The sequence below is a fragment of the Topomyia yanbarensis genome, chromosome 1, assembly GCF_030247195.1.
Source record: "Topomyia yanbarensis strain Yona2022 chromosome 1, ASM3024719v1, whole genome shotgun sequence".
Taxonomy (NCBI): Eukaryota; Metazoa; Arthropoda; class Insecta; order Diptera; family Culicidae; genus Topomyia; species Topomyia yanbarensis.
The window spans coordinates 41,238,597-41,251,726 of record NC_080670.1 but is presented as its reverse complement, the minus strand read 5'-3'; the positions used below and the strand labels follow the sequence as shown (position 1 = coordinate 41,251,726).

Sequence of the window (13,130 nt, the reverse complement as noted above, 5' to 3'; positions counted from 1 at the left end):
GGTGATCATAATTAAAATCAGCATTTGTAATCAATTCGTTATAGATGTGACTTTCATCTGTTATAACCAAATCAATTCTTTATGGATTCCTTACAAACGAATAGCATGTAGATCCATTTGGAAATAAATTTGAATGATAACCAGCAGAACAGGGAGAACTTGCATTACCTATCAGTAAACAGCTAATCTGAAATCTGTACATCCTACTTTCTCCAACGAAAAAGGAACGACAGAGAAGCCGATTTTAGCAAAAAATAATGAATACGAAAGACAGAGAAGTCGATTTTACCAAAAAATAATGAAATATTCTCCAAAGCCGACTGAGCTTCATCCCATTAATTTTGAGAGAAAAAATCATTCCCTCTCATTTGTATTTCGGCAGCGAAATAAGGACAGCATATTAAAATTATCTACTGGTGTGTAATATAAGCAACTTGGTGTCAAAAGAAGGTCAAATGCGATGTTTGGTTCTGTATTCCGGCTCCAGTGACTCAACGACTGATACGCCGGGCAACGTGACCACAGACCCGCCGTCGGAAGCAAGCGAATCTGTGATCCACTCGTTTGTCCGGCTTACTCAAACATAGCGGCTATCCCAAGTTTAATTCCGGACAGCACGCGCAAAAGTAATGTGGCGTAGCCACATTGGGTGGCGAAATCAAAATAAAATTGGCAACGCTAGCAAAATGTAAACACAAATGAACACTCCGGAAGAACCTATCGTTAATTGACATTTCGACGAGTTTTGATTCGAGCCAATAATAGGGGGCCGATAGCCATTAGCAGCCTCAAAAGTTTCTGGTTTGATCGGATTTTTTGCGGACACAATTCTAACTCTGTGGTTCATTCATCACCGAAGCATGACTTATTCTCTCGTAAAACCGGTCCGGAAGGAGAGGTTCCCAATTAGAAAAAAATAACATTTGTTTCCAGAACCAATACTAATTACTCCAGAACTGGAAATCAAGCAAATAGAATAATTGAGTAAGAAAACAAAAAACAACCGGCAAGGCGCGAGCTGGCCATCAATAATTCATAAGTTCACTCGTATGGGTGTAAGTGTAATTGCTACCCGGCACTTTGACTCCGAGCAATTTTGCTTATTCGGCCGGGCAGAATTGTGCTCCCGTTTATTGGTACAATGAATGGGTGCCGATCAAGTGATTGCCAGTGCTAGTGGAAAGAAGGGAATATAATATTCCAGCTCATTGCTTTGTCTTCTCATTATTTTCTTAATGGAAATAAACCGGGAGAAAACAGGCAGATTTAACATCATTTCCGGACCGAACCTATCTGACGGGGACTACAGCTCTTTAACACTTTACACTCTTTTTACTTTTTCATTTGGTTTCATTGGAAAAATTCGCGAAAAAAATTCTTTCACCATTAGGCGCTGAGCACACTACCAACAATAGGTACCTATTACTGTTATGACGCTGCACAGCGAACTATTCTGGGGCAAGCATATGCGTCAACAAGTCCATTCCGAGGAACTACTTGCCGTTCTTGACCTATTACATATTTCGCAACGCACTCAGTAAGTTTCCATAATGCATTGTACTGTGAGTAGCCATGGTACATTATTTTTGCAAACTGGTTTGGGATCTACTTTCCACAATTTTGACCGGCTGAGACCTTCCTACTAATTCCAGTAATCAGCAAGCGAAGATCTCTTCCTTCCTTACGACCACAGTCGGTCCACTCTATGGAAGACCATGCACCCAACTGTAAACAGTTTCATTCACTGGACCAGCATCAATTACATTTAATTTAGCTTCACAATTCGTTTCATAGTTCGGAGTTAAAAAAACGCTTTCCGGTTTGACGGGTTCTGAGTTTGGTTATTATTCTGTCAGAAGTGGACATATGTAGAGTAAAAATAAATCAGTCCTAGGTATACATGGTTCTTTTACTCTTCTACCACGTTCGTTTCGTCCACGGTCTGCCACTAGGTATATTTCATTGATTGCAACCTTGCAATTCGTGCCCAGTGGATTGGAAGTCAACTGGTTCTAAGATAGGAAGTCGGTAGATTATTTTGGCGCTGATGAGTGGTTTTGCAACAATTTTTGTAGGTAGGTAGTCTAGTCAACCTTGTCGATTATTTTACGTATTTTTTTAATGATTTTGTACACACAGTATTAACTTTCAAAAGAAGGTTACTGTTTCTGTATGAATCGATTATGGTCTACTAGAAACTACACCAAGTGAATATTGAAGTGGAGATACTCAAAGGTAATTTCAAATATGGTGGGGATACTAGAAAAAGGAGTTTTGTGCTTCGTTGATGTCGACGACCAAACTGAAGTACTGTGTTTGGATAGGACCACCGTTGAAGATGTTAAGGGACATGACATAAACTGAAAATTAATTTGATTGAGAATCTCTCCCGGTGGATAAGGTCTCCTTCAGGTCCATAGTCTGGATTGTAATCCTGGGATAGGCATGAAAAATGAATGCATAAATGAATACGTTTCGTCACTAAAAACTCAATAAAATTTTTCAAGGTTCAGTTATAGTTTACTCTAAAATTCATCCATACAAACTTACCCTTATGCTTATAAAATATAGTTATTTTAACGGGTGCTCAATTAAAAATGAGAATTTTTTCAATCATGAAGTTAAAAATCAAAAACAAAATTTTCAACGAATTCAGTATTTTTTATTAAAACCTTATGTTTATTCTTAAAAAAACGTCAACGAATAGGGTAACCAACCAATTTTGGACCCCTAGAGGAAGTGAAATTACGTGAACGTCAAAAAATATTTGCTTGCCTATGTTTTTTAATGCCATACATGCACGAGTCTGCTCCAAAATTACTGTTCTTGAAAGAAAACTGTCAATGGATGTTTTATACATTGACATAAACTCGAAAATGGCATTTCTTCACAGCATGAATTTTTCACATTTCGGACCCTTCCACACTAATTTGGACAGTGTTCCAAGCATATTTTGGACACACTGAATGTGACTGAATATATTTTGGAAACAGTGAAGTTTTTTCTACTTAACTGACCTACTGACTCGTTCTCTTTGCAGTATATTTAATGCATGAAAGAAGAACATAGGCAAATCAGTGACAGCCAATCAAAAATGGTACATGAATCTTTATATGGAAGGCTGACTGCATGAAGTATTTTTTTAGTTCTATCATTATGAGAAATAGAAAAAACTTTCGGTACAATTAGATTACTGCAGATTTAACAAAGTAGCATTAAATGTTATGCAATAGAGTTAACAATAATATATTTCGTGTAACAATTTATCTGTAGCAGTATTATGGAGTAACATCCTCAAGTGTTCAAAGTTCGTCAGGTATCTTCTTGCACTAAATATTAATTTTTAATTCTTTTATTTACGAGGTGGTTTCTTGTTATTCTTTCTAAGCTCAGTTTTACTTTGTTTCTCTTCCTTTACTTTCCGTTTTTCTTCAGTTTTCGCCTTGTGGTATTCAACTGTTCGGCGCAATGTTAAAACAGCAGGACTACGTCGCTTGAATCGTGATGTTCCTGTTCGTGTGAATGTTTCAGGCAATTCTAGGAATTCAGCAAGCACACTCTTATTATCATTATTTAGCTGTGATATGTCTCTTAGACTTGTCAACATATAGCTCGTCGAATTCAACAAATTCCAACTACAAATGTTATTCCACATGGATTTCAGAAATCTCCTCTTTGGTCATATTATGGTCTTCAATGGAATGTTCCTCAATCGTTTGATTTTCGACATCCATTGGTTTGAACATTTTTAAATAATTTGACCAAAAAGAGCAGGCGACCTACCGTTACGAAATTTTTCACTTTTTGATTATTCTAACTCGATGAACAAATAGCTGTCAAGAAATAAAATCCAGGGGTGTCCAAAATAAGTTGATATCAATTTTTTAAGACATATTGTGGACACCATTTATTTAAGATTTTTTAGATAAAACATTACGAAGAAACCTTTTCAAACACGTAACATGCATAATACCAAATCAGGCAAACTAATTAAATCGATAAAAATATTATAATTGTACATTTAAATCCAATTTGAAAATGTATCATTTCCACCGGTTCCTCTTGGCTATCGTTGAAAGATGAAACGTTTTCGGTAATATTTCTGAAAACTGCGGATTCTGTTAAATTTTAAACAATTAGAGATGAACTAATGATATTGAAACTTAATAGACAACCCAAGGAATGTAAGTGCTGCATCAAACCAAACAAATGCAGAGAAACTCGGCAGTGTAGGAGGCAAATACATTAAAAGGGTCCAAAATATGTAGGGGTCCAAATTAGATTGGTTACCCTATTGGAGAAGGGACCCTAGTCAGCCGTACGACGCTACTTAATCGCGATGATCTCACAAGAGCGCTGGACGGCATTGACATCCATCTTCCGGATACAATTCCGGATCCTGGTGCTCAACTGCTTCGTATCCTTGGCCCGCCAATTATTTTTGTACACTAGGGCACTGAGGGAGCCGAAAAAATCCTCAATGGGACGGCACTGGGGCAATTTGGTCGGGTTCCTTTCGTTCGGCACGTACGGTATCTTATTCTGCGCATGGTACTCCAGCGTCTTCTTGGCGTAATAGGAAAATGCCTTGTTCGGCCAGAAGACGTACTTGCTATCCGCATGATGCTCCTTTAAGAACGGCAGAAGAATTTTCTCAAGACACTCCTCCTGGTACACTTGTTGATTGATAGCCAGACCGCTCGGCCTGAACCACGGCTTTGAAATCCATCTGTCCGATATGGCGATGCGCAACATAGTTTTTATTTTTTTTAATTTATGCTTAAACTTATACATATTTTGCTTCGGGGAGTGTGGCCGACTTGTCGCTGGAATATTAGCTGTCATTTCCTGGAATGTGGGTCTCCGAGAGCGGAAAGTAACTTTCGTCGTCCAGCACGAACGACGGCCCGCGGTAGTTATTCGTCATCCATCCGCACTGCGATTTCACGATCGCTATCTGCTTGTCCGTGTACTCGGGGGACCGAGTCTTCTTCCGACAGATGATGTCCTCCATCATCACGTTCACGTCACGCCAACTCGTTCCGTTCTTGTTGTCGAACAGTTTTTTTCAACGCTTCCTTCTTCGTCATTATATTCGCCTGACGGCCGTTACCGGCCTTCGCTACACGCTCAGGGATACTAGGATCCGGTAAACTGTACTCACGGGCACATTTTCGTCTCGAAAGTGGTTTACCGTAAACTTTTTTCCACGATGACCATGCGTTTCGTAAAACCGTACAACACGCTAGCGGAGTGCTTGCTTTTTCGACGCCATCTTCGATTGAACTGACAGCACCCGAGCAAAAAGAAACATGCACCCATTTCTAGGGAGTCCAGAGAGCAACTCTCTTTGAGAGAAAAAAAAAATTATGCTCTTTACTTTAATTACACAAAGGTATTGAAATGATTCTCATTTTTTTAATGATAACCCGTTATGAAGGTATCGATTAAAAATCGGAAAAGTACATTTTCAACCCCACACCCTCCCCTTAACCGCCATAGCCCTTTCAGAAAAACCAAACAGAATTAGATTTTATCGAGATAAATTAGAGTTAGAAAGATTTTAAGATTTCGACCTATTCCGGGACATTTTCCAATGCCCATTTTACCCCCTTTCCATCAAAGTAAAAAATTTAATATTTAATGGAAGTCCATCCCATATGCACTAACAAACGCTGAAGTTTTCATCACAATCGGAGAACAACAAACAAGTAGAACCAGTGACAAAATTTAGAAAAACTAGCTCTAAAAAGAAAATAATTTTTTTGATAATTTTGTTAGGAACTTAAATCTTGTTAAAAATTTACCAGAACAGATCTGCATTATAGGTCGAAGATATGTTCGACTTATTATTAACTCACGTTGAAAAAATATTAATTGCAATGAGAGTGAGAAGAATGGCAGATAGAACTAAATGATCAAAAAGAAAACAAATAAATCAGTCTGGGGCCCATTTTCGTTTGCCACATTGAATATATGGAAACGATGAAAGAAGCGCTACAATGTAAGTGATATTGTCGTGACTACGCCTTAACTTTCAATATAGGGGAACCTTTCCAAAACTTCGGAAAAAGGAGAAAGAGCTTTTGAACTTTTGTAATTTGTATTGTACTATACGTATTGTATGTTTGCATTAGTCAGTCGGAAAATCTTTTCACCAAGTTTGTGTTTCATTTCGAAGTCTGTATGACTTCTAGAAAACGAAGATAAAACTTATTTTTAAATAATCTTTCGGGCGCCACGCAGAAAACCTAAATTTCCCAGTGCATTTCAGCCAGAGCCGTCAAGAAAAACCAATTGAATATTGGGACGTTATATGTACCTATGTATTCTCGTACTTCATTCGTCGTTCGGCAGTCGAATGAGAAGCATGTTGATATGCGATCAGATGGTTTAGTAAGCAGAAGCCAATCCGATTTTTATCGCCCATACTATGTCGCGCGTGTTATTTTTGAGCCTCATCGCTCCAATATAGTGGCGCACGTATTTTTGTGTCTCATTCGGCTTTTGCTGATCGAAGGTGAGATAACATAGTTCGCAAAAGTTTCCTATCGCATGCCTCCACGCGAGTCTAAGGGTGCTTACAGAGTGGCCGCGAGAAGCTGAGCAGGAGCTGGCACTGACATTAAAATGCGAGATGCGAGAAACCTGCTTGCAGCATATCAAATGGAGCCTGTCAGAGTAAAAACGGGCAGTCGGCGCCGATCCGCTCAGCTTTCACTCTGATATCATCCCTTTGGTTTGCAGCAAGCAGGTTTCTCGCATCTTGCATTCTAATGTCAGCATCAGCGCCAGCTCAGCTTCTCGCCGCCACTCTGTAAGCACCCTAAGTCTATTGATGACATTTGATTCTTAGACTGCCAACGACTGGATGCTATCAGCCGATAGTAGCAGAATGAGAGGGTGCGATCGAATCTAGGCATGAAGATACAATCTAATTTGAGGTTCCGTTATTGCAAACATCATAACTATTGGTCTATATTCCCTGTTTTAGTCGGTAGTTTGCAACCCAATAAATATATCGAAAGAGAAGAAATAATAAAATTTCTCTAAAAAACGGCTGCTATTAATAATGATCCGGTAAATTACGCAGATAAGATTAGCTTTTCTAGGCAATACTCCCACGGTCGGCTGTTTGGAGTTCAAAATGCCTTTGTTTAGCTAAACCATAAAACTTAGATTGCACTTGTAGCATGCTATATAAACCCAAGTAACAATTGGGTATTGGTAGCCGGCTACCCCGAGGTGTTTTTACCTCAAAAACAAAACAAGATCTTTTCTTTTTCGACTGATCGTGTGCTCGAAGACTAACCTAACAAATACATAATAAACTATGCGTTACATGCAGGGGGTGTCACTCCTGTCATCTGCTATTGAGATATACAGACTTTGACAGTAGTCAACATATGTGGGCCTAGCCGGCTCTAGGCCCATGTCGCCCGTGCAATAGCATTGGGTTGTTTTGATTTCAACAAAGGCATATGTTGGCTAGGACAAAATGGCTGCCTAGCAGGGGCCTGGTTACATGTCGCATCGCTTGTTTGGAGAGAAACCTAGACCTATACTCTTCTAAATGTCCAACTTCACCTATGGAAGAGTTTGATGAATATAGCTTCTATTTCCCGATGGATTTCAGTTTTCCGGAATTCGGAAAATAAAGAAATCATTTCCTGGGAAATACCACTATTCCACAAATACTGAACAAGCATGAAAAAGAATCGTTACTTGAAAACATGACACCATTAATAAACTTCATTGACAATAGTATTGATCGTGTAAGGGTCAGAGCCTAAAAAAATTGACATTTCTACGTGAACTTGAAAGAAAACAAAATTCAATTCACCCCCGCTGCGATGAATGAAATGTTTGCTTCGTTTCTCTCGTCATTCGTTCTCCCGACGCAGCGCAGTCAGGTTCGAACATGTTCGGTTTCAGAAGCAAAGTGAATTTTGTTTCTATGCTAGCACTGGGATTATTGAGCAAAAGTGCACCAGATATAGATTACGCAGTTCTCTTAGGCTCGAAAATGTAGAAGATGCTATCTTCTGCCTTCAAACTGTCGACATAATAACAAATGAATGCTTTGGTTGGTGAATGAATTTATATTTCCTCTGCACTCAAGCATTCGATTCTGCATGAAATTTCAGTCAGTTGGAAAGTGAATGAATGAGGGAGGCGTTGAATATGAATGTCGGTTTCGGTAAATGCGAGCAGAAATAGGTAACTGATTTTGAAATTTCGTGGCTCTGGTAAGGGTCACTATTAGATTTCAATTGTCGGCCCTGAGTATAGTAACGACATGCTGGTTGTGTCTCAGACAATTCCCTTCCATTTTATTCTCCAAGATTCCTGTTGCTTTTCTTTCATAAAGAGAAAGAGTATATACTTTGCCATCGTTGCTCTCACAGGCTACGTTCTGACGAGAATCATGAAGATACAACTAGGCGCAACATTGTAGTCGCAATCTACGGTGGCCCTCTGTTGTTTCGTCCAGCCATGTGTACAATACAGTCCTGTTTGAATAGCTCCATCGTTATACAAGTGTAAACTAGACTTGCCACACACCATTCGTGTATGGCAGATGCAGCTATTCAAACAGGGCTGCTATGATTATTTATAAATACCACTTTGAAGTAATGTTGCTTCTTTAGTTAATAACTTTTCTCAGTTCGTTTTTCACAAACTTACAATGTTCCACGAATGTGTTCAGCAGAAGAATACCGTTAGAAATATAAAGTGTTCTCATTAATTAATGGATGAGGTGATTTTTTAAGAATTTATTTTCAACGTTAACCGATTTTCCGTACTAATTTCCATATAAACTTTGAAATTTTTTGAGGGTCCGTAGACACAACCGATCGGTACCAAAATTTGCACAATTGCTAAGAGCCATAAAATATAGGCAAATAGTCAAAAATTGAACCAGTCTAGTGTCCACATGAACATTAGAGTGGGAACCGGTTAAATGAAAAAAATTGCTTTTTACAATAACTGCATTTTTGCGCCCGTGGTTTAAAGTATACGTTGGATGTCGTATGGCGAAATCGACTAAAACTTCCAAGAGTCGCCCATTGCATTCTAAAAATAAATGAATGTATAATTTCCAAAGAAAATTTATCAAGAAAACGAAGTCTCGAAGACTGCGAAACGATCTGACGCATGTGGTAAAAGTTATTAAGGGGGGTAAGGGTTTCAGCGAAAAAAAAATGTTACGAATTTTTTAGAACTTTGCGTGAAGCGAATTGATCAAAACTTTCGTACATTATAGTGTATCATTTCAATAACATTCTGTAATTTTTTTTTTTGCAAAAATACCGACAAACGACTCGGTGATGAAGCTTTTTGTAGAACGTCTCTGAAGAAAAAAAACATGATTTGCGGTGTTACCTGCCATTCAAAAACTACTTAACCGATTTCTTTCAAACTTTTCAATTATCGCATGGCTATTTTTCAGCGCGCTGTGCATTATTTATGTGATCTTTATGAATTCGATTGCAGAACTTCATATCATGTGCCTATCTTGCAGGAATGCATTTGAGTATTTGGATTTTTGCGTCTCCATCAATAGACGAACCTATGTATTATTTTCTTCTCTTTCTTAAAATTCGTTTGACTTTAAGTAACAAAAAACAAAACAGTTATTAGCCGATTGCAACAAACCCAGGTGCATTTTTTCAGAATTGAATTTTCATTTAGGAGAACCTTTAATATTACTACAAAAAACCGAATTTAAATATTTTTTAAAGATCGGTAAAATTTAAATTTCATCCCAAAAGAACCTTTTGGAAAAAAGTTACATTTTCATTTATTTATTTATTTCAAGTCGTCAATCAGATGTAGACCGGTTTCTTACAATAATTATTAAACTAACTTAACACTAGTTAAAATTTTGGTTTACTTTAAACTGCTGCTTAAGTTTTGTTTTCGACATAGTGAAGTCAATGCTTTCGCAATGTTTGTTGTAAATATTCATCATTTGGTTTAAAGGGCCAAACTTGGCATAATTAGTGCGATGGCGAATTGTACAAAAGATGCTGCGGTTACGTAGTTGTCGAGAAGGAGCATAAAAATTTAGTTTCGATAAAAGTTCGATTGAATCAATACGATGTGATACAATGTCGTTTACAAATGATACCATAGAAAATTCACGACGATCTTTCAAGGTTTGAATGTCAATTAGCATGCACCGTGCTTCATAAGATGGCAAATGTAGTCCAGTCCAACCTAGTTTACGAAGAGCGAACATCAAAAACTGCTTTTGTACTGATTCTATCCGGTTTGCATGCGTTGCTGAAAAAGGCGACCAAACTATACTACAATATTCTAGTGTTGAACGCACATAGGCTACATATAATGTTTTTATTGTGTAGGGATCTTGGAAATTATAGCTGAAGCGTTTAATAAAACCTAGTGTGCTGTTTGCTTTGTTAATTATTGTGTTATAATGATCTATGAATGTTATTTTGGAATCTATGATAACTCCTAGGTCTCTTATTCTGTCACACTTTTCTACTTGTTGATTTCCCAATAAGATTCTATTGTTCTGTATATTATTCTTTCTACTCAATGTTATGGAATTACATTTTTTTACATTCAGTTTCAGCAGGCTTTTATTACACCATGTATAAAATATATTTACTGCGTTTTGAAATGTCTGAAAGTCTTCACCATTTCTTATTTCTAGAAATAGTTTCATATCATCAGCATATATAAGAACTTTTACATTTTTTAGAATGAAGGAAATGTCGTTAACAAATAAAATAAAGAATAGCGGGCCCAAATGAGACCCTTGAGGGACTCCTGATGTAACTTGAATTGGGATTGATTTTATCCCTTTAAATCTAACAGCTTGTTCACGATTTGTAAGATATGATTGTACCCATGTAAGAAGTCCTGGCTCAAACCCCATTTTTTCTAATTTAAAAAGTAGCATGGGTATGTCGATGCGATCAAATGCTTTGCTAAAATCTGTATAAAGAGCTTCAACGTGGTTTCCGTTATCCATTGCTGTTAATGTGTAGTTAATGAATTCGAGTAGATTTGTACTTGTAGAACGCCCTTTGAAAAAACCATGTTGCACATGGGTAATTCTGTTCTTGATTTGGTGGAATAAATTTTCATTAACAATCGCCTCGAAAATCTTGGGAATGCACGAGATGATAGCTATTCCACGATAGTTACGCACATCGGATTTTTTACCATTTTTAAAAATTGGAACTAGGAAAGAGCTTTTCCATGTTTTAGGAAAACAACCTGATTCTAGAGACATGTTAAAAAGCCAAAATAAAGGAGCGGTTAGTTCTATTGACAAAGTTTTTAAAAACACCGGTGGAACGCCGTCAGGTCCAGGGCTTTTAGAGCTATCCAAGTTTTTTAAGGCATCCATGATTGTATGTACTTTTATCTGTTTGATGTTAATATCTCTTGAAAGTTCTGGGAGGAATGAAAAGTATTCACGCTCTCGATCCTTCTCTGAAAATGTAGTGTAAACTTCCTGGAAGAATGTTGCAAAAAGATTGCAGATTTCCTCTGAGTTATCGCCTACCTTTCCATCAAGATGCATTTCTGTTGGGAAATAATCCGATTTTATTTTAGTTTTTACGTAATTAAAGAAGTTTTTTGGGCAAGTTTTTATATTGCGTTCTGTTCTTGCATTGTACTCTTCAAACGCGATATCAATGGCAAGGTTCAATTGATCGCATAGATTTAAATAGTTTGTTAAGTTATCTTCGCTGTTGTATTTTTTGTAGATTTTGTGTGCTTTCTGCTTACGATTTTTTAAATTTTTGATTTCTCTATTAAACCAGATGGGATGTTTTGAGTTATAGTGACGCCTTCTTCTTTTCAATGGTATATCTTCGTGAATGACTTCAAATAATATTTTGTAGAAGATGTCTACGGCAGCTTCAACATTTTCTTCATTTCTTAAAATCATTTGCCAGTTTATTGCATTAATTTTTTGCCTCAAGCTTTCATAGTTAGCGGACTCGTAATCAAATACCTCCTCAAATTCACTATCACCAGGTCTGTCGTTAACATGCAAGAATATAGAAAACTCAATGGCTGTATGATAAGCTTCATTCTTCCATAAGGGAGTAAGTGATTCCGTTACACAGAAGTCTTCGTCTATATTCGTCATTAATAAATCTAAATAGCAATGTCGCTGATTTCTTATGTGATTTATTTGATTAAGTCCTAAACTGGCAGATTTATCGCAAATGAACTGCAAAGTTTCATTTTCCCCTACAACAGGAAGTAGGATGCTCTCATTATCAGCATCTGGTATGAAATCAATACCGCGTTGATTAAAATCGCCATATATGTGAACTTTTACGTGCGGGGAAAGACTATTAATAATGCATTCAGCAGCATGATAAAACTTTTCGTAAGTCGTTTTTCGAGCAAAATTTGGAGGAAAATACACCGAAGCGAAAACGTGAGTTTCGTCTTTAACATGTACTTTCACCCACACATGCTCGAATTCTTTTGATTTTATAGTTTTGATAACTTCTGCATTTAGTTTTGCTGAAATCGCAATCAAAGCGCCCCCTCCTGACTTCTTACCAGATACATGACAATCACGGTCATCCCTAAATACATTGTAATTGCTCCCGAAAACTTCTTCACTTCTCACCGTTTCGTCCCAACTAGTCTCAGTTGCTAAAATTACGGAATAATGACAACCTAATATTTTGTTTTGAATCACATTCATCTTAGCTGCACTTTTCATGCGGTTAAAGTTTTGGCAATAGACCAAGATTTCTGTTCTTGACTGAGATTCTCTTGGAGAAGTGTTAGTTTTATGGGAATTAATTAGACCTAGCTCTACCTCTTCTAAATCTTGAATCGCAATATGATTTGTCAATTCATTATTATCTTGCTCTAATGAGCGCGTCGATAGCGGCAAAAACACTGACAGGCGCCAATTCCGGAGGGGTACATAGGTGTGGCAGCAGCTGTTCGATGTGAGGTGCTAGGTTGGTCGGTAGGGCACGGGTTTAAAACATCGCCTCTCTGGAATGCAATGGTAGGTCTGAACGAAGTTGAAGGTGGCCTCGAAAAACGTTTCTTTGCCTCAGCCAGTAGCTCTCTATCCAACGGAAGATTGTCGATGTCGCGGCGTTTGTTAT

The 13,130-nt window shown here is 37.6% G+C and overlaps 1 protein-coding gene across 2 annotated transcripts in view; it reads left to right on the top strand.

The window, feature by feature from the left end:
* The window catches only part of LOC131677448 (beta-alanyl-bioamine nonribosomal peptide synthetase ebony), an 81,370-nt gene that overhangs the window by 22,644 nt on the left and 45,596 nt on the right, over positions 1–13,130 (top strand). The window lies entirely within an intron of this gene.